This window comes from Bombus terrestris, chromosome 4 (genome assembly GCF_910591885.1).
Source record: "Bombus terrestris chromosome 4, iyBomTerr1.2, whole genome shotgun sequence".
Lineage (NCBI taxonomy): Eukaryota > Metazoa > Arthropoda > Insecta > Hymenoptera > Apidae > Bombus > Bombus terrestris.
Genome location: NC_063272.1, coordinates 2,222,923 through 2,244,289, shown reverse-complemented (window position 1 = coordinate 2,244,289; position 21,367 = coordinate 2,222,923). Strand labels below are relative to the sequence as shown.

Genomic DNA, 21,367 nt, shown 5'->3' with positions numbered 1-21,367 from the left:
AAATTCTTAATATCGAATCGATATCGCAGAAAAGGTAAAATATGGAACAGTCACATCGATTAACAGAACAGAAATTCAGTTGTTCGTAATTATCGAGATCCGAGCATCAAATTGTTTGACTACTTGATGATCTTATTTGCGTAAATATACAAAGAAAGACAGACGTCTGTCTCAGTGTGGTTCCGATCGTTCGGGATCTAAATCCAGACCTAAAACTGTAGGTTCATTCTTCGCCATGAGTTTCATAAGACAGTCGCTAACGAGCTCGCTAACCGAAAGGTCTGCGACTGCGACCAAATGTTCTGGAACCGTACGACTTTTAAAACGATAAGGATCGACGACGACGAAGACTGAAAATGCGAAATATATATGTCGGCTGGACGATAGGATTGGGGGTGGAGGTGTTGGATGAATCTTGGTTGATATTGGCCATCGATGCGGTGTAACAATGGTAGAGTTTATTGGCACAAGTGAGTGGTATTACAGCGTTGGTAATTAATCACAATGTTAGATACTCGCGGCGCTATGACAATGGCCTCGGGTCCGGTATCGAATCCGCGGTCAACGGGATGTCGAACGTGTATACTTCGTGGAAGTCTAAGTTATATTCAGGTCGCCACAGAACAAGCACTACGTACCGGAGAATTACTTGTATCGTCGTTAAAATCGTACGATAGAGTGTCTCTCCATCACGGTGACGCTGTCGAGGAAAACTACGATGGGTGTGTCTAAGGGCACGAGATCATCGGATTCGTGGAGAAAAGTCTTCATTCAGAAAGTGAGGGAAATTGGAGTTACTTAGTTGGAGGAAATAGGGGAAGGGTGCTAGCCGCCCTTAAGAGAAAGTCGCCATCGGGCCGCGTCGTTCGTGAGAAAAATAGACTTCTCCAATTTTCCCGTAGTTGGAACAAAGGTTGTTTGTCGGTTTGAAGGACTTTCGTTAAATAGATCTAAAGATTTATAGCGGGTCCTCGGGCTAGCCGAACATGTACTGTGGAGACGCACCAACATCTGGTAATCGTCTTACTCGAAGCATAGTCTGCGTGTGGCGAGCCACGGGACAGAAACCATTGAAACGTTTACCATCGTTACCATCGTTTACCATCGTATAGAGTTACTTCCTGCCTTGGTTAAACAAAACGTTCATCCCCTTGACCGCGACTACGTTCGGCGACTGGTTGTCGCCTCGAGCCCGAGCTCATTATCATAAATCTCGAATAAGTACAGTCGGATCGAATGACAACGGCTTTCTTAATACGGCTATGGTGAAATCTAAATTACGGTACTAGGTGTCTTCACAAAGTTCCGAGGGGAAGGCTCCGGTGCTCTTTCATCTCCGACATATATATAATGCGTTCGTTTAATAACGCACGCACATTCGTACGGTAAATACGTGAGGTTATTTGGTGCAGGATGTGTAGATGTTTAATAGTATATTTATTAACAATTCTCGTTTTTCCGACTCTTTACGTACAACTCTTGATTCAACAAATGTTTTCTTAATCCGATTCGTTTCTTTTTGTCGCCCTTTAATATCCCCACGACGCACGCGATTGGTGGGCGTCCGTGACCGTTGTCACGTAACAACGGTCGCGGACGCCTACCAACCGTGTGCGTAGTGGGGATTTTGAGAGGCGACAAAAAGAAAAGAATTTTAGTTTTCAAACTTTATTTTCGTCCACGACCATTGTTACACGACAACGGTCACGGACGCCCACCAACCGTGTGCGTAGTGAGGATATTGAGAGACGACAAAAAGAAAGGAATTTAATTTTTGCAACGTCATTTTCGTGCGTGACCGTTTACACGTGGCAATGGTAGCGGACGCCTACCAACCGCGTGCGCAGTGGAGATATTGAGAGACGACAAAGAGAAACAAATTTTACTTTTCCAACGTCCTTTCGTCCTTGACCGTTGACACGTGGCAACGGTAGCGGACGCCTACCAACCGCGTGCGCAGTGGGGATATTGAGAGACGACAAAAAGAAACGAATTTAATTTTTCCAACGTCATTTTCATCCGTGACCGTTTACACGTGGCAATGGTAGCGGACGCCCACCAACCGTGTGCGCAGTGGAGATATTGAGAGGCGACAAAAAGAAACGAATTTTATTTTTCCAACGTCCTTTCGTCCTTGACCGTTTACACGTGGCAATGGTAGCGGACGCCCACCAACCGCGTGCGTAGTGGGGATATTGAGAGACGACAAAAGGAAACGTATTTTCGTTTTCGAACGTCATTTTCGTCACGCCTTTTTCCAAATATTCGGCGGAGGGATTGTAGGGATATCAATGACTGGTTAGGCCTATTGGCACTTACGCTTCGATGTTATACTTGTATCGACGAAACCGTTGGAAAGTTTTGTTATCGCAGCTACATACGTAAGTGTTTAACACAGATTAACGATCGTACCTGATTAACACTAACTCTTACCAAATCTGACAGAGTCAAATGACGAGTTTGAAGGTTTCGTTTAAGTTTCATTTAAAATTGTACATTAGTCGTTATTTTTTCTTCTTCTTTTTTTGTTCATTCAACTTTATGTAAATTCTCGTATTGACAAAAATTGAGAAATCGAAAAATATAAGAATGTGCATAAAGTTAGACGAACGAAATGAATAAGGGCAAATGCACAATTTTAAATAAAATTTTCTATGTCGTTTCACCGGGCTTGGTAAGATTAGCGTTGAACAAGGACAAAAGTCGCCTTTATCCGTCTAACACGGCATTCTCTTCCCATTCTCATATCGCATCCATTTACACAGTAACGTACGACTCTCGTACTCTGTATCTCTATATCTTTATGGTTATTCCAGACTATGCCAACAATAGAAAGAAAGATTGGTTGCTGACGGCTCGTAACGTATAGCTGGAAAAGTTAGAATTGCAGAGAGCAACTTGTTAGAGTAGCGGCAATATGGAAGTTGTACTCGCGCAGGTAAACTTGGCCATGTAGAAGTCTGGGCTGGGTTATATCGTGTTCTAAACTCGAGTTACAGAGCTAAAATAACGTATCCGGACGTGTAGATGATTCGAGTTAAAGCAAGCTTTATTTTCACTTATAGGAGGCAGCGAAACGAAAGGAATCAAAGAAAATTGTTGCAGCCTCGTGCAGGTTTTTGAAGTCATAGGGGCTCGATCGTAAAACAAAATTCGTCGAACGAGCGGGTATTCTATTTACCTGATAAAGTTAAATATTATCGCCCGCGCTACAAAAGAAAAAATCTATTATCCATTTGTTCCTATCTCCACCATTTACATACACCGTTTTTGCAACGGTAAAATTCCTTTGCAAACCATTTTTGAACGAAAACTACGAACAATGTTTTCCGCGTTACTCTGACGCGCTTTTAATTCGCCTTTGTCGCTTTTGTCGCAGCCGCTAGCATTGAAATACGTGTCGCGGAAAGGTCGTAGTTGAAGCTGCGCAATAGTAAACGAAAAAAGGCGCGATATCGGTTCATGTTGTAGGCGATTCGGCGTAAACGCGTGGGAGAGATACCCTGCAACGATTGCCGTGCTTTATTAACTAGCGTAGAGAAGTTGAAAGCGAGAGAAAATTTCAGTGACATCGATGAACACCAGGCGGTATGGAATACGGGTCACGCTTATCCCGGGCATCGATTGGAATTACTCGCACGAGATACGACCACGGATAAACGTTTCGAGGAACTTTTCCGTTGTTCCCAGCGTCGTCTCCTCCGACTTGCGAAATCTTTCGTACTTTTTCCGTCGATGTAACGAGCGTAGTTTCGGTCCAATTGGAACAAGGGTCAAAGAAAGGAAGCGAAATTGCTTTTTGACTCTCGATGGCTCGCTAAATCGCGACCTAGCAAACAACGAATCAGCTTACGCGGAAATGCTGCATTTATGCATAAGAAGCGCGCAAGCCAATTTTTTCGAAGATAACTACGTTCAATTAGCATAGAATTAATATCGTAAGGTCGGAATTTTTTTCCTTTTTATATAAAATGAAAACTGGTATTTTTAACGAGACTTTTTACTCGAGCAGAAAGAACGAGATTGGTTGTTGGTTGAAGTAGCAATAACGATGTGACGATATCATCATTCGTTCGTTTCACTATTAATTTGGTGACGTTTTAACGACCAGGTATACCGGTTTCATGTTCTGTGCGAAACAATCAGATTGTGACGCGTATACGTGTGGGAAATGTTTAAAGATTCGGAAGATAAAAGAAGCGAGTAATAGAATTTAAGGATGCATAGAATTCACAGAATATGCAACGATATATAGGACATTCAAAGTATAATCTTCGTTAGGATATTTAAAAAGTACGACAAATATCTGTCCGGGTTTTAACACTTTAGTGTGACCGTAAAAATATAAATATTCGTATATCCACAATGTAAATATAAAAATTTCAAATAATATTTCTAAGTGATGTGGAATAATCGACTAGGAAGTAACAGTCGAAGACTGTTTGATGTACCCTTCTTGCGTGTCAGTATTGTTTCATAAAAATGAATTTAAAGGAAACTATTTGGAAATTGAGGTGGAAGATACCCTAAACTACGATAAAAAATACACACGTACACACTATTTATACATACGTACTGAGAGTGTTCCAAGGATGAAATGTTAAACAGCGTTGAATATTAAAACTATTTTAAAAATTAGAGGAAAATTAAGCCAGCTTACTGCTATTACTATTAGGACCGAGTATTAAGAACCAGATGTTACTAATCAGATGAATAATGAATGAACGAACAACGCAACGACAAGAACAAATTCTTTTTTTCGAATAAAGTCATCACACACACGCGCGCTTGTACGTTCACCTGAAGTATATAATAATTTATTATATTAATTAATAAGCCTATATACTCTACAATGATATAATTAGTTAATCGTTGAGCGTGGTATCGCAGGAAATGCGTGGACGAAACGTGCAAGTGCATGTTTATGCTCGAACGAGAAACTAAGTTTATCGAATAGTTGAAAATATTCCGCGAACCTATTCCATAGAATTAAATAAAACGTGGCTTTAAACGTTATAAAATTCCTTCTTCTTCTCGTCTATTCGATTTAAACCCGACTTTTTCGCGCCTTCTTCTCGAACGACAGTAAATTAGAGTTGGAAATATTTAACGTCTCAAATAAATAAATAAATAAAAACTAATCGAAATTCTGGATTGCGTGATTGTGGGAATAATTTTCCCAAGTATTGAAAATTCAGGCAACATAAAGAGCTTAATACGTAAAGATCGAAAGAATGATCGAAAAGTAAAATAGAATTACCTGTCTGTATTATTTATTCCCGAAACTAATGAACTAAATAGAAAGCGAATGAAGGTGAATTTCCTTTTGAAATTTTATCTCGCATGGGCAAATTACTCTATACTTTGTAGTACGTATACAGGAAATTCAATTTTCTTTTAAATGCAGTGCACGTAACCTCTGGTCTATCGAAAGGAAAAACCTACCTGAAGAGTTCAATTCTGCCATGTGATATTTAGACTCATTCTTCTTTCATACATTTTTTCTATATTTCCATTTTAACCTCGTTTCTCCTTTCTCCGCTACCGATAATTTCGCGTTTCTGTCTCCTCCAATGTTTCATCTGTCCACGATCTGTGCAGTGTACGGGTGTCTCGTAGAATTTGAATTTCAATGCGCCGACAATGAGTTACCTACCTGCGGCTTGGAAATTATTTTTCATCGTCCTATTCGAGAGAGTTTACGCAATAGGTAAATTTCGTTTGTTTCGATAAGTCGGTTAAATTAGAAGCGATGCATAATAAAATACGGGTAAAATGTTTCGGGCGAGAAAGACTCCGTGGAACAGCGATTAACCTTTCGCGATTGCATGTAGATTCGATGACGAACTCGAAGATTCTTTATATCGAATAACTTTTGAAGCCACCATCTATGTTTATTTGTTAAGATTCAGATTCAAGTGATCGACCATTTCTGATTTCAAAGAGATGGCTTGGCTTTCTTATTTAGAAGTTTTACATTCGATCTTATGTACGAAGGGAACGTGAATCTTTATATTACTGCAGGGAAAGCTTGAAAGTTGGGGAAAAGGTAATTTCGTATTCTACATTCACCTTTGTTCAATTCATTTCTATGTAAATCATTCCGCGACACAGATAATCGCAATAGAAAAGGACTGAAACTTCGATAAAAACAATGTCCCGACAATCCGATAAAAATTGTCTATGCAAAGATATTTAATGTTTTCCACGCCTTTCCTCGATCTAATGTTTGTTATCTAATTTTCTATTCGTGCATTTATTCTTCAGACTCGACGAAAAGATTCGCGGACATATATACACGTGGTTTCACGAAATTCTCGGGAAACCGTCCAATTTTCCAATCGTCAGAAAGATTCAGTCATTGATATGAAAATTGGTTTTGTTCCGCTTTCGAAATTTTTCAATTCGTCGTACTCGGGTTTATGAATCCGATTGGTCTGCCCCCAACAACCTTACGACGAATCGCTCGCTAGGAGACGCCTCCATAGATGTCGGTAGAATTCGTCCAAGTCAAAAATATCGGTGGATCGTCTACCCCCTGCGGAGCAAAACAGATTTCAAGAAAATTTTCTCCGCCCATTATCCAGCAGCGTTTCGTCTTAATGAACAGTTCAAAAGACTATTAATCAGAGGATACGCCGCACGAAATCCTTTTTACGATCCGTCTCACAGTTTGCTAACCGTCGCCAGTAACAAACTCCAATCTGTTCCACAATTAACTCTAATTTCAAGGTAATCTCCACGCTAATTTCATTTTGGCATTCTAAATCGTATCTCGAAATGGAAATCACGTCCGAATACCCGGAAGATATAGTTCGCGGATCATCTCCGCGGGAAACATCGACTTTCTTTATTAATTCGTGATTGAGACTGATTTGTGTGGTTCGCGTGCTGTAATTCTCCGTATGTGCGTATAGCGCACGCGTGTGTGCGAGATACGTGACGGGGGAAAAAATGTGTGGGCGAATGGGAAAGACAGGGGTGGTAAAGAAATGTAGACGCCCAGTGGTTGCAAACAGTATCCGTACGTCGGTGTATTTACTGCTTCATCTACGTTGGCGGATAAGGTGAGGCAGCTTCAAATTGATACATCACGAATTTTATTAAGTTTTCTTCTTTCTAAAATTTGTTCAAAATCGTCGACGATAGTCGTCTATTCTGTGGCACGTACGTGCCGGTGGCTGTGAAATTGCAGCAAGTCGTATACGATGGAGGACGAGAGGAAGTTTAAAAAAAAAAAAAAGGATAAAAGAAACGCGACAGTTTTAGAAAAAAAGAAAAGTTGTAATTGATAAGAAGAATTGGATTGCGAACAAGCTTGATACGGATGACTGTCTTCAACGTTGTTGGTGATGAAAGTCGCAATTAGTACGTAAGGTGCAGTTATCGTACACAGTTTTGTGAATTTTAAACTTCCCTTCGATCGCCGCTGTATCTCGTTTTTAGACGCGTTTCGACGTTCGACGTTCGGCGTTCGAGCGCGTTAAAAAGTATTTTTCCGACACGCAATAAAACGTTTCGTAAAATATACGATCTTCTAAAGTGAGATTTACGCGTCGTACAATTTTACGAGCAGTTTGTTCGAAAATGTGCCTCTTAAATGCTTAAATCACTTGCACTATTTTTAGAATTAATCGTATATTCTAGCTGCCGACTTACGATAATAAAAGATAATGGATTTTGTTGAAAAGACAACTGAGAAACGAACAGATTTATTCTTTTTATGTCGCATATATGTATTGTAATTTTGCATCATTACATTGTTACATTCTCATCTTCTTCGATAATGAAATTTTCTGTTCCGTACGCTTCAAAGGCTCCAAGGTATTTCGTGGTTCGATGAAACGTAGAATATAGCAGATCCATCGTGTCTTTACATTTTATCTTTTATCACTGACCTCTCACCTGCATATAATGTGGATTATAACGTTATTTTAGCATCCGCCTTTTCAGCGAAAGGTATAAAGCGCGAAACTCCTCTTCGAGATCCATCAATGTTTCCATAAAATATTTTGTATGGGGTATTACCATACACGACACTTTAAGCTTTATAAACAACGTTTTCTCACTCAGTTACATCATACGAGTTGCGCCATTGCCAAATGTTAGGCCGACATTAATAAAATTACAAGATAAAACAGTCGTTTCGTTGCAATTTCATTCTACGTTATAACAGCCACACGTACTCCGTGTTTGACGAGTATACTCGTCACCGTTTACCTTTTGCGACACATTCTAGGCACACGCTTTCAAAGAGATCTGGAAGAGCTGATTAATCGTATCATAAATTCACTTATCACTCTTTTATCGCTTTTTATCGAGCAATTATCACAATTTATTAATCACTGACAATTAGTCGGCTAAATGGTAACATGGACCGTTAGCATGGAAACGTAGAAGCATTTCAGCGTTCGCTGCGTACACGGGATTTATCGAGAAAAATACAAGTAGAGTAGAAATGCGTTTATTGAAACAAAACTTTAATTAACGCCCAATTAACGGAACGTTTGCTGGTATTATTCGAGCAAAGAGCGATACGTAGCGAGAAAAATTGGTAAGCTTCCATTATACGAACTCCAATTATATAAACTGTTCTCGTTTCCTGACAACTTTAGATAAATCGTCTTCCGCCGTATTTGTCGAACGCGGTTTAACATCCGCAGCGGTCTCTCTGAATCCCGTAAAAACTGTGAAATGGAAGAAACGCATTTTGATCGTTCGCCTGTGCAACAGAACGAACGTTTCTACGTCGCTTTTCTTATTAAATGGTTTCGTAGAAAGTATTACGTGTTTCGTAGTATAGAGCCTTTTAATACAGTGAAAATACGGTCAGTTTGAAAAATCTGCGTACATCTCTTGGATAGAAAAAATATTTTCTACGTAAAGACGCAGGCAGAGAGGCGTGTGCAGTTGTTTAAGCTGTAAGCTGTTTGATAAATGTATTTTTAATATCTTTCTCGATAAATCCTCGTACATAGAAATACTCCGAAATGCTTTCAAGTTTCTCTGCTAACGATTGATATTACATTTAGCCGACTAAAAGATTATGACGCGTCAGAACGCCTAGCGTTGCAGCGCGTGAAGTAGATGCGACAGGAACACGTTTACGCGTATACGGTAATAACTCTTAGTTAAATATCAACGTTTTCCTGACTTATCGCTCGTACGCAGAGACGAGCTCTGTCACGAAGCTGATCCTCGCTTTAAATTCTTACGTACTTCGACGATATGATTATTTAACGGGGTGTCCTGAATTAGAATGTTCTAAAACAGCGTCTTTTTGTGATTTTTTTTAGAAGGGAAAGAAAGAAACGAAGTTATTGAATTTTGAGGTGTGGCTTTATATATATTTAACGAATACAACAAATTTTTTTTAATGTTAACAAAAGAATTATATCAGATTTCTAATCGTCTTCAGTCGGCGTGAAAGATTCACCTTGAAGTAATTCTTGACTGAAATTTTTTCTTCTCGATGAACTAAAAAAGTTTGTCAAAAAGTTGATTTAAATAATTGTTATAGCACCTTGAAGTTTATTCTTTCTTCTTAAAAAACACATTTTTTTATTTTCCGCCTTTTTTTTTTAGTCCATCGAGAAGAAAAATATATAATAATTTAATCCTTTTTTGGTTCTTCGTTTCAGTGGAGGATCACGCCGATTGAAAAATGCAGCCCATGAAATAGGCTTAGAAATAATTTTACGCTGTTATAATTTTTCTTTTACTTTAAAAAGAAATTTTTTGTATTCGTTAAATATATATAAAAATATACCTCAAAATTCAATAACTTCGTTTCTTTCTTTTCCTTCTAAAAAAAAAAAATCACAAAAAGACGCTGTTTTAGAAGTGATTAACTTGCGATTTATCGTATATTTCATCTGTTGAAGTAACTTCATGAAAAATTCTACATCTTCATTTATGTATATCCATGGCCTGGAGACTGCTATTACGCAGATATATTGCAAATAAGGAGCGGCGCATAATATCCTACCCTTGAATGTATATTATGTTCTGGGTTGCAAGGTCTAGGAACAAAGAAACTAATAAACAGATTTCTCTTTATGTTCCCTGTAGCCTCTAGCCAAAGCCAGAAGCTTACCTTTTTTGGTAATATTCTTTTGCCATAAATTTATGAACGTGCTCCCTATCCTTCCATTTTCTAGTAATACTAAAAGATTAAGGATCTGAATCAGTATTATATTATATTTATACCTTTAATTTATACCTTATATTTATACCTTTAATCATTTCAGTATACTTTTCTATTACAAATTCATCCACTCGTTCTTCGATCAGTCAACGTCAAACTCAACATCATTCAAAACACGAATTAAACGACGAACGAGAAACGCCAGTTCTACGAAACATAGAAAAATAGAAACATTCCAATTTTTCTGATGAAACGTTATCGTTTCGAGTCAGGTGTTTCCGCTCGATGCGTAACATTTTTTACAATTGAAAGTGAAATTGTCGAGCATCGTTGAAAAAAAATTCCACGTCGCAGTATGTACGAGCAATTTCAGATAAACGCAGTTTATATTTTAATCGATGAACGGAGGCTCGATCTCGAGAACGTTTGTCGAAATTAATATTTGTAATCGTGGATTTCGATAATCCGAGAATTAGCTTTTACCTGATAGAAAAGAACTTAGTGGTAAAATATTGTTTTGTCAAACGAGAGGCTCTCTTTAAGTTTCAATCATATCGGCTACTTCGATTTCTTTATGTGACTTTGATATTAACCCTTTCCACTCTGAATTTTATTTCAATTTCGTTACCAGCAGCTCGCAACGCTTTTAAATTCAATTTGAAATTTACTTTAACTAAAAAAGAAGACAATTTAAATAAACAAAGGAAGAAACAAATTCATTTAAATACCAGTTTTATTCACACTAATGTCGTACCTTGTAATTTTTAAGTGTATGGTATATCTTGGAACAACTTCCAGGATGCAATCCTGGCTTTTTTTTCGCGCGTTTCACAAGAAAAGGTGGGTCTGAAAGAATGTCTAGTGGGACTCGACAAAGGAGTTTCTGAGATAAAAACTGATGTCGAGTCACACTCCACACAGTTACAATACAAAGGGTTAAATATGCCATGTATCGTTCGTGTACATACATAATTTTCTAATGTAATTTGATTAAATCCGCATGTTGCACGGTTGCACTTGATTGTCCGTGCGTTAAACCACCAAGATCAATTTACTGCCGGTATCGACATTAGTATTGACATTGCTAGTATTACGCTTGACGCTTTACGCGAGATCAAGATCATGATCAAGATCATGAAAATCTATTTCGTCTATTTTTTCACATATGCCATGCAATTTCACTCCTTATCGATATATTTCAATTTAACTTTATTCCAACTTGATCGTGGTGTTTGAAATTAGAGAAAAACGTAAAATAATAAACGGAAAATAATTCTAGTAGTTTCTTACAGTAATTTTCTAAAACGATGCTACGCAATTGATAAAAATATATAAAATAACGCGTAGGGCAACTGCTGTATCATTTTACCGTGTTGCTGATTTTATCGATATAGACGTAAATTCGAAATATCAAATACCTTGACAGGATATTCGACCGGTGATCAAGCTCCTATAAACTCGATGGTATAAACTCTTGGTAAATTATATCGTAAGCATTAAGAATTTGCTATAAATCGTTCGTCGTGCCGTAAAACGTATCAGTTACAGAGCTGATAAAATTTTTCCATCGACGAACGAAATAGACACGCGAATATTTATTCACTTGACCGTGTAACGCTGGCAATTTGCAAGTCGTGCCAAATCCGCCGACACGGTTTTGCCTCTTTCTCGCCATAAAACGCACGTGTCAAGAGATTCGTGTGACAATCGATTGCGTTGCTCTTGCTTGGTGATGTTAATCGTAATTAGAAATATGTGCGCACGAATAAATTTGCAAATAAAGCCAAGAGCAGCTTGCAGCTTGCAATTTCCGTTCCGTCGGCCGATACTGCGCGAACAAATCAAAGAGGACAACAGAGTCTCATAAACAAGCGAATCTGCTAAACAAGATCTAAAATGTTAAAAACACGTCGCTGATGGCCACGAGTGGTTTACTGTATATCGAAACTTTAAACTACGTTTCTAATTCGCGAGATGCGCGGGTTACTCGTGAGATAAACGAGATATAGTGGAAACTCATTGTCTAACTCGCTACAAGTTGCAAAGAAGAAGCCACTGATCATTACTACGACGTCGTGCACTGTGCACATTGATTCGTTTGAAACGAGGTCTCTTTATTTTTAAGCGAACTCTATTTATTACCGAACCGAGGTTTTACCAATCTACGCAATTAAATTTTTCCGTTTGCACGCGAAAATTTTATCCGTCGCTCGACCCTTGACCCAGACTAGTCGACCAAACTCGCGTTTCCGCAGGGAGAGACTTAGTCAAATTTCTCATCGACCGCTCAATCGACCCGTTTGTACCGTAACTACCCTTAGGTAACACGAAAACAGAGGTCCTTGTGCCCCGGAGTACCACAGCACAGCTATGTGCCTGACGATATACGCGTTAATAAGCCATGACCCATGCGCATTCTTGAACCCGATAACAGGATAGTTGCGTTCATGCGTAACATTAACATTCGTCATTTTTTCGATCAATTTACTTTATCCAATTCTATGGTATTCACGTTGCAACTATGAAAAGAATTTGCGACTGTTTAGTCGGTATTTTTCTTCTTGCTATTTATTACTCTTCCACCTTTTTTTTTCTTTTTGTACGTGAAGAAATCCTCATGAACACTCCGCTGCTGCTAATAATCGGTAACAGTAGAGTACGACAGGAGTGCTCCAGGAACCTTTCATGAATTGTCTTCAGTTGCACCCTTTTCCGTCGTCCTCTTGTTCGAGCCAATCCTAATAATTCTCCGACTGTTGAATTTGATGCTAGGGAGGAGGGGCATTGCCCCTAGCGTTATCCCCTGTTTTAGTCGTGGGTCCGTTGGGACGGCGATGAAGCGGTTCTAGGGCCGCCTGACCGCCATCCCCCTGCATGCGTTATCCTACAAGGGTGAGAGTTCTTCTTTCTCTCCCTTTCTGCTCGCTCGCAAAAGAGGCGGACAGCCTCGTATTCCTATGGTTCGCTCTCAACATCGTTTCTAGAATCGCCGAGGGTGTGTCAATCTTTCACCTATGACGTGCCGCAGGGAGTAGCTGTGTAGCTCCCACGCCGGACAAAGCTCCAACGCGTGCTGCGCCGTGTCCCTGCCCTCCCTGCTTTTTAAAATTCGCGATTTAAGATTTATATTAATTTATATTATATTTAAAATTTTCAACGTTCAAATTGAAATCTTTTTCGTTCTTCATTAAGTTTAGATTACTAGAAAATAATCGTAAATGCTGCTTTATAATCATATAATTCAAGTTGGAAGTGTGCACATACCTTACTATTATATATAGAATGAGCAAATACTGTTTACTAATATCTTCTACACGTTTCAACGATATATTCTGGACGTTTTGCTTGCGACGAAATAACGAATGCGACTGGTTTGTTGAAATAAACGAAGCCTTGTTATAATGCGTCGCTATCAATTGCGCCACAGTGGCCTCCCCTGACCACCAATAAGATAAATGGTCCATTGGGGAAAAATGTTGTCTTACATCGTCATTTTATTATTATTTTGCCATTATATGCTTGGAACAATAAAAATATTCCCGTGGCGTGCTGAGTGAAACATGTGATTTCGGCTTGTCAGTCAAAGTGTTAAGGAAATTGAGCTACTTCGTAGTAATACGTCGAACTATTTTCTTTTAATTACAAAAATTCCGTTTGTGTCTTGAAGTTTCGTAATAGACCTCCGTGGCCTGTCCGTGGTCCGTTGTGTTGATACGTCTTTTGCATATTCTCACACTGAGTTTCACATCTTGTACGTCTGTACGTTGTCAGAGTTTAGGCGCAGCGATAGTACAAGTAGTTAGAGGTACGTTCGAAGGTGAAGTTCAAGTTTCAAGCTTCGAGCTTAGATGTTCAGTAGGAGAGACGCGAAGGTCGTTGGTTGAAAGAGTAGACCATTGACGTAAACCAAGGAGAAACGTAACTGAAATTCTGTGCTACCCAGGAGAGCGAGGATGATGAGAAGGGAATATAAAACAAACATATAGGTTGCTGGCAAACTCGAGGGAACAATAACTCGCCTCGTTCGCGTCAATGTCGCCATTGGTACGCGGTTATTCCGCTTTTTGATCCTCGAATTGAATTAACGCGAAATAGCAGCCGAAAGCCTTTGTGATTGACGTGACTTTGAATAACAGCGAATAACAAAAATTCGATGCGACGCTCGAGCGCGTGGCAATGGGAGCAGAGGACGCAAGTACGTCAACAGCGGTGCAATTTAACAATTCGAATGTGGTGAAGTGCATGGAAACCTTTAATCCGAATAATAGCAAAGAAATAACTGCTGCTTCTTGCACGATTCTTGAGCGGCGTCATCGACCGTTAGCTCTATCGATAGCGTCCGTCGCGAAACAACAGTTTGCGTATTGTTCGTTAATAAAATAGCCGAGTATCGATTATCGTTCAACCCGGCGCGGCAATCTTTGACCCGCGGCCGGCATTATTGTCCAATTATTGGAGGAATTCGAGAATCGACGCAGCTTCCTATTGGCTTTGTTCGAATTTACATCCAATTCGCGGAATTAATTGGATTCATTCCTTCAAACGTATCTTCATTTATCTTCGATGTGCGAACGAGTTTCGCAACGTGATGGAGCGTACCTTGTGCTACTTCGTTTACCCCAACAGACACAAAACAGAACGATTCTATCGATCAACGAGGATGAGGTGCCTTTATTTCTTTTTTTTTTTTCCTCCTCGGTTTGAGCAGAGTAAAAACAGTGCGCGTAGAGTGCGTTTTGGCACTCGGTTCGGGGATCGGCAATCCATTAACGCTTCTCTGGCTCGTGTTGTTGCAGTTGTTTGCGATTCAAAGTGATTCGAGTTATCAAGCGACGTATAGTTTGGCGGCGTAGCCTGTACAGCTCTTAACGTACCAAGCTAAGAGTTCTCATAGAAATCACCTCGAGTGCCAAGAAACAAGTTTTTTCGCCAGCAGGAGAAAACTTGATGTAGTTCAGCCTTAACATAACATCCAGATTCACGAACGAGGGAAGCGTACGGGTAGAGAGGCGTGTGTGTGTGTCGGCTGTTACTTGCAAAGGAAATTCTATTCGTCGAGATCGATGGCATAGACGAAAGCTAAGAAACGATCGACCAATGTTTATTGAAATTTATATTCTTTTTTTACAGAAACGACGTTGCGACACAATCTTCCAGTGTGAGTGGTAGCTTATTCGGTAAGGGAAATCACAGTTAAATTTCATAATACGGTATTTTTATCGGTACGTAGAACGTTCTCCGGTAAAACATCAAAATTATTCAATTTTGCAATTTACAATGTTTTCTTCGCGCAAGTACCCTTCAAGTAAATTTATTAATTTACTGCAGAGATTACTCGCGTGTTTTTATTCTTCGAAAGAATTGCAAATTAAGCGTCTAACGCAATTTTACGTCGTGCATATTTATGCGCAACTGTGATACGAATTCAGAGGTTCGATAAGGAAAAAAAAGAAAAATGAAAAAATAATGTGTATTCTGTGCAACCACGGAGAAAGGAATATCCGTTGAACAACCAGTTTGTGAAATATCGATTGAATTTTTTACCGAATAACTTGCTGAAAATAACGTCAATTGTTTTAAAATTAATAAAATTTGTATTCCATGCAAAGATATTAAACCGATAGAAATGCCGATTTTATCTTGACGTTTTCCATTATTTTCAAAACAACTTTCTCAACAATTGTAGCCTGACCTTTTACGGTACACAGTTTAACCTTTATACGGTAACGCACTGTCGTAGAACGTATTTCGCGTCGTATAAGAAACAACAGAGAATAGATTTTCTGTTCGAAAACAATGAAAGAGATTTAATAAAAACAGTTTTATTATCGTGCAGGTACGAGAGACTTCTATCGTGAAAGCTATTTCACGAACATATTTACCATGGTGTACAAAACGGTGGAAAATTCAGGAGATAATTTTCACGAAAAAGAGATATATCACGTAGAAACGTATCATCGAGAAATATATATTAATTATCGTTTGTTCTAATAAATAATTAATAATTCAATTACGATACGCTTATGGTCGATTACAACTCATTCGAATATCTCGTAATGATTTAAACGAAGACGTTTAAAAGACATGCATTGCTCCTTCTATCAATTCGACCATCGTTAAGATTCTCTGAAAAAGATCATTCCGCGAGTATAAAAAATTACCTTCGTTAAGTTCACACCGTTCATCAAGTCCGTTAAGAAGTTCATCCTCCGAGGAAATGTTTAAGACAGGGGATCGAGGCAAAGCGTTCGATGAAAGGACAATTAAAGCGAACGCGTCCAATGAAAACATATCAAATCGAATTCGTTGTTAACTAATTTCTCGAATTATCGAAAAACATCGCTTTAATTGATTTTCGAACGAAATACATCGGTTCGAGGGTTTCAGGGTTTCAATTAGATTGCCGATGTTTAGATATTTATGGAAATTCGCGTAGCATGAAAAAAAAAAGTATACGCGAAACGTGAGAAGCGGAAAACACATTGTAGATGTGGCAATATCGATAGTGGACGAAACAAATTTTTATTTGGCTCGCATATTTTTATGGAAATTCGTAATTCCATCGATCCGAAATTTTATTAAAAAATATTTTTTATCGCTTCGATGAAGGTACGAATGAATTTACGCGTGAACACCCCTCTTAACGGGACCCAGAACTTGGCAGATTTGTCATCTATTTTAAAAAACCTTCCATCGTTCGATTTGATAGGCTGTTTCCCTTTTTGATCTGGTATTGAAATATTCCCTTTGCTCAGCCTGGAAGTGATCTCCAAGTCACGGAAATAAAACGATAAAAGAAAAACAGAGCGCAGATAAAATTTTCCACGAAACGTTGGACATGTCTTATGCCGTTAAAATTACTGAACCTGCTCGAACGAGCTGAATAGCTTTTTTCGCAGCTGTACGACAAGTTGCACATCGTTGCACGCCATTTGTCGCGATTAGCTGCCGCCGACTAATCTGGAGAATTTCGTACAAGTCGTTGACTCGCTGCTAATTAAGAAGGCAAAGTTGCCGAGTAAGACGTCCGAATTATCTCCCTTTCTTTTTTCCCTTTTTCTATCCAAACGAAACTGACAGTATCAAAAATGAACGTTTTGGCGGCGAATAAAAAAGCTGAAACTGCGTTCTTACTAACGCGATTCTTGTCGTGATAACAAAACGCAATTACTATGCACGCCGATTTATTTAATTTTGCTTCTCGTTGGAATTTCTGAGAGAAATTTTTAGTGATAGTGAAAGTAGCGCAGGATGACAGCTAAAACAACTTAAGGAAACTTCGACGAGTTAAAAAAAGGGCAGAAGTTTATTCTACGTCGAAGATAATACCGAGCTTAAGCGGGCTTTATCGCGATATCGTTTCGCGTCAAAATATTTTTCTCAATAACGTCAAAGTCTTACGTTCGTTTTTAAAATCCTACAATTTCGATTTTCTTAACGTTTCGGAAGATCGCAGAGGAGAAAAAGCGCAACAAGAATATTTTCATTGACCTTTCCGCTTTGTGACCACCTTGTAATTAAACGGAAAGATTTTAATACTCCATTTATTCCATTCCTAGGATTCCTGAATTCCATTCATAGGAAATTCGAAATGGAACACGAAAAAATATTTAAAATATATAAAGTAGCGTTTTTCTACAGCAATTGGTTGGTGAGGCAATTTTCAACCGAGATTCTACCTTTTTACATTCTCCAAAATATGGATCCGCGGTTTAATTAGAATTTATTGGGAAGAATATGCAGAAACACGATGCAAGGACGAGATACAAGTTACGAAAGGATTTGCGAGTAACTTACGAGTAGCTTAGCAGCTACGATCTGTGAAATTTCAACTTAGTAAATCTTCTACACGAGGAATAGCGAGAGACAGGAATTTTGCGGAATTGGTCTTATCGAACTTCGGCTTGGATTATTCGATAGAAAGAGTGACGATCTGTCGTGTGTAGCGGAAAAGCGTGTGAAGCTTTTCACAGAATCGTCGCAAAAGGAAACGATTATCGCGTGAATCGCTTCTCCGAGAAATCGAAAGCTGCATCAGACCTGTTTCGAAGAAAAAGAATTTAACATACCGTGTCCCTTATCGATCCGGAGCTTTCACGGGCATTTATCCGCCAACAAGAGAAAGCTTTCGCTTTCGATATTTCTATCGGGCGCGGTGTGCGTTGTCCTGGAAAACGGCCACGAGTTTAAAGCGTCGTTGAAATGCGTATTCGCAAGAATTGTAAAGATCAGATCGCAAGCCGAAGGCAACGGGAAGCCGATGCTGACAAATGATGTTCACCGTAATATCGTAACACGACGTATTGTACGGGATATCGACGACGTTGTGTTCGCTACCGATGTTTTCCACTTAGCTGTAATTAAATAAAAGCGGGGATGATCTGAAAGATCAACGACGACAGTCAGTGGCTCGTTCTTCAACGTTACAAGTTCTTGCGATTGTCGTTCATTTTCAAAAAACGAGATGCATAGAACAGTCGTCGCGTACGTTTTCTCTGCGTTTATGAGAAATTCGAAAACGAGTACACAGAGTGTACGAAATAATGCAGAAGCGTATAAAATATTCAAAACAGATATGAGACGCGTACAGGACATTCTTTCGCTGTCCAAAGTTGCTCTAAGGGGATGAAATTCACCGAGAATCGACCTACTTTCCGATTTTCCCTTATAGCTTTCAAGCCACAAGTATAGATAGAAAGAAACTTTTCGGACGAGAGTTACATCTTTCGATCAGCGCCTATCGTTCGATAAAAGTATCCGTCAATGTTACAGCAATAGCGGGAAATTTTCAGAGATAGATTTCACTCTCCGAGGGTGAATTGTGGCAGAAAATAAAAATTGCGCCATACGCATCCACGTATTCTCTGCGTGCAATTTCAAAGTTCCACAATTTGTTGAATTTACGCGTTGACGTGTGCCTGGTTAATGAAGCGCGTTTTTATTTATTTTCGTTGGAATATGTATATCGTGGTCGTTTTATACGTTCAAGAGAAATCTGAAATCATGCAGAAATGGATACAACGTGCTCATAACGTGTAAAAACGTATCGGATGTCGTATACGTAAACGTATAAAATATCTAAAGTAGAGTACCTGTTGCTTGTAACACCAGCAGGTTGTCCCCTAATCGTCTTTGTTTTACGAACATATCTTTTACGACAACGCATCTTTATACAAACACGAAAATTCAGTCAAACAATGCGATCTTCATCTTAATAGGACAAAATGGATCGTACGTAATTCGATAAAATAATAGAAAACAGATAAATGTTGCGCGTCTATGATTTCCTTATAGAACGAAAGAAACTTTTGCCACGATCTAATATAATATTTAACAAATAACGGCAACTTCCGGTTCAAGTGTCTCTCTTAATTATTTTCGTGGAAATATGAGCGCGCAATAAATATTCACAGTCTAGTTAGACATAGTACTGTGAGAAGAAAGTAATAGAATTTTTATCGCTATAAATAATAGATGCATATCCTTTATCACTGGTGGCATCCTAAATCATGCTAGTGGCTTTTGTCGTGTGACACAGCCTGGATATTTCTCTTCGGTTATTATCTGTTAGTCTGTATGTCCGGAGCAAGCTACATATAAAAATGTACGTACATATATACATACATACATACATACATACATAGTATATAGCAACGACAGGAAAAAGACTCGCAGCGATTATTTTTCGTTTGCCACGAGTCTATGAATCATTGGCGTTAGTCTGCTTATTCGACTGCATTTTCCGTGGTAGTTCGATGTGATTAGGATAGCTCGTTACATGGTCGAAACATTGTTGAAACTGCTATATGACCATGATATTACACAATGAGTGTGTAAAGATGAGAGAAAAGAGAGCGCGATAGGGAGAAATTTTGGATCTTTGTTGAAACGACCTTTTTCGTTTAAATAATATGTAAGTTTTTTATTTATTCAAAGATAGCTACGCATCTTTCCATTTACGTAAATCGATCTCTTCCATCTTCGTGAGTTAGATCTGTCGAAAGTTCTTTCGCTTTCTCGAGTTGGCAAGTTGGAAAAAAAAGAATCCCTGACATCGACGCGAAAAAATAATCGATTTGCCATAGAATGGTCATGTACAGTGAACGGCAATACTATCGCAACATCCTTCGCAATTGAATAATTTCTTCGTAAGGTCAGATCAAACGACTTGAGTTTTTGCGAGGTTTATTGTTATTGCGAGTTATTGCGAGGTAGAGGTTTATTTTTCAAACTTTCTTTATCTGGGTTTAGAGCAACGGAAATTGGAACATCTTTCGAAGATTCGCACACGTACAGAACGTTAAAAAAATAATTTATCCCGAAATCTTTCAACTTTCGATTCGCCTTTCATCTCTTCGATTCGCCATCTGAACAAATATTTCGAAAAATTCAAATCAATTTATATGCTCGTCCTTGCTTCTTTCATAACACGGATTACTATCATTTTGAATGAACATGTGCTTTTTTCGTGATTCGAATTAAAAGAATTAAACAAATCGGAACGTTGTTTTCCTTGTTGTAGCATTAACATTTTTATTGCGCTCGTAATTCACGATACTTAGGTTGCAACATACCGAAGCTCTTCTCATACTTGTATCGCATTAGGGGCAAATGTTACATGGTTGCAGAACCGTACAAGCAATATGCTGGAGACAAAGTGGGGTGGGATTTTATGTACCAAGTTAATGCTACATTCCGTTCTCGTTCACCCTAATGGGACGGCTTAATAAATATCATTCGATATATCTTGAAGGTTCCGCCATTTCTATCTGAAAGTTGTTCACCAAGGGTGGAAGGTAAATTATCGTTGACATTCCCTTCAATCTGACATAAGAGACACGAAGGGGACGAAAAGATTGAGAATTAATGGTCAATATGATCTTGTAGATGATTTCTAAAATGTTCTGAAAGGGAGATAGCGACTGAACCTATACTGAAGCTATACAATCTTTACATTTTTTTCGTGTTTAAAATTACCAATTTCTACATTTTACGTTTCCTTCATAAAATTAGAAACTTTCTTGACGAAGTTGCTAATAATCTACTTGGCCAGTCGACTGTTGCCACCTGTTTGGAAGACGTTTTCCTAAAAAGCGATGACGAGTATATTCAAACACAGGGTATGTGCAACTGTGTAGTATGGAATTAAGTTGTCAAATAAACTAAACCAGAATAACTAGTGAAATTGACTGGTTTTACAATTTTATTTTAAAATTCCTA

The 21,367-nt window shown here is 38.7% G+C and overlaps 1 long non-coding RNA gene across 1 annotated transcript in view; it reads left to right on the top strand.

Moving 5' to 3' along the window:
- LOC125384903 overlaps positions 1–15,785 on the top strand; it is a 69,046-nt gene extending 53,261 nt beyond the window's left edge. The window contains exon 2 of the long non-coding RNA XR_007223753.1: positions 15,278–15,785. This is a non-coding gene — a long non-coding RNA (uncharacterized LOC125384903). The remainder of the gene's footprint in view (positions 1–15,277) is intronic.
- Positions 15,786–21,367: the final 5,582 nt, after the last annotated feature.